The 1524-nt window shown below is 34.1% G+C and overlaps 1 non-coding gene across 1 annotated transcript; it reads left to right on the top strand.

Moving 5' to 3' along the window:
* The first annotated feature begins 1192 nt into the window (after positions 1 to 1192).
* LOC139856260 (small nucleolar RNA R71) lies at positions 1193 to 1299 on the top strand. Its single transcript, XR_011761754.1, has one exon. It is a non-coding gene; the product is annotated as a small nucleolar RNA R71 (small nucleolar RNA).
* Positions 1300 to 1524: the final 225 nt, after the last annotated feature.

Genomic DNA, 1524 nt, shown 5'->3' with positions numbered 1-1524 from the left:
TTTAATGTACAGTATCAAACAATTAATACATTGTTACCTTTTCAAGTTATAGTATATATGTATCTATTTACATATAATTGTTAGCGAATCATCGAAAACAACCGAAGGGTATTTAAATATATAAAAGTAGTTAAAAAATTTTGAGATTCAGTTTTACAGACTTTGCTTTTCGTGTCGGAAATGTTAATCATACAAAGATTAAGTTTAAATTTGGTCAGAAATTTCCGGGTCATCACAACTGTGTTATCTTCATTAACCTTTGCAACTACCGGTTCTTTTTCCTTATCTTGAACAGATTGTGGTTCTTGTGGAGTAGGAATAGCATCATCAGAAATTACAGGTATTTCAGGTAGTTTAAGTATAATACCACTTCTTATGGTAATGGCTTTAGCTGTTTCATTCCCGGGGTTAGCATTTGTATCACTAGGTAGACTTCTCGGTTTTCTTTCACCTATTAACCTTGCTAGGTTGCTCACTTCTTGTTCCAAATTTTGAATAGAAGCTTGTTGATTTCTAAATGCTTGAGCATTTTGTTCATTGGTTTGTTTCTGAGATGTGAAAAACTGAGTTTGAGATTCAACTAGCTTCGACATCATATCTTCTAAATTTGGCTTTTTATCATCGGTTTGTTGTGGTTTAATTTTTAAAAATAAGTCTTTGCTGATTGTAAGTATTGTTAGATACTTGTTGATTACTAGGACCTTGTTGGTTGTTGTATGAAACATTTCGGTTATAGTTCTGATTTTGATTGTAGATTGGTCTTGGCGGTTGATAATTATTCTGATAATTATTTCCAGGCCTTTGGTTTATGTATGAAACATTCTCTCTTTGTTCCATTGTTAGTTCAATACTGAGACAATCTTTTGTTAAATGTGGTCCTCCACACTGCTCACAACTAATTCTTATTGAGTGGATATCCTTAGTCATCTTTTCCATTCGTCTCTCGACAGCATCTATCTTTGCGGAAATGGAATCTAAGTCATGGCTAGAATCGGCTCTAGCTGCTTTAGATGATCTAACGATATCTTTTTCTTGGTGCCACTCATGTGAGTGGGAAGCAGTGTTATCAATAATTTTGTAAGCATCAGTTACAGTTTTCTTCATAATGGAACCACCAGCTGCTATATCGATATCTTTTCTTGTAGTGATGTCGTATTCTTGGTAGAATATTTGTACTATTTGACAGGTGTCTAAACCATGTTGCGGACATTCTCTTAATAACTTTCCAAATCTTCTCCACGCTTCATATAAAGTTTCATTTGGTTTTTGTGTGAACGTAACTATTTCTCCTTGAAGTCTTACGGCTTTAAATGCCGGAAAGAATTGTTTAAGAAATTTTTCAACTAAAACGTCCCATGTATCAATCGCCCCTTCAGGTAACGATTCTAACCAATCTTTGGTTTCTCCCTTTAAAGTCCAGGAAAATAACATGAGATACATCTGTTCATCCTCAACTTCTCTTATTTTAAATAGAGTACAGATCCTATTAAAGGTACGAAGATGTTCGTTTGGATCTTCCTTCGG

This window comes from Rutidosis leptorrhynchoides, chromosome 6, assembly GCF_046630445.1.
Source record: "Rutidosis leptorrhynchoides isolate AG116_Rl617_1_P2 chromosome 6, CSIRO_AGI_Rlap_v1, whole genome shotgun sequence".
Lineage (NCBI taxonomy): Eukaryota > Viridiplantae > Streptophyta > Magnoliopsida > Asterales > Asteraceae > Rutidosis > Rutidosis leptorrhynchoides.
This window is presented reverse-complemented; position numbering and strand designations above follow the sequence as displayed.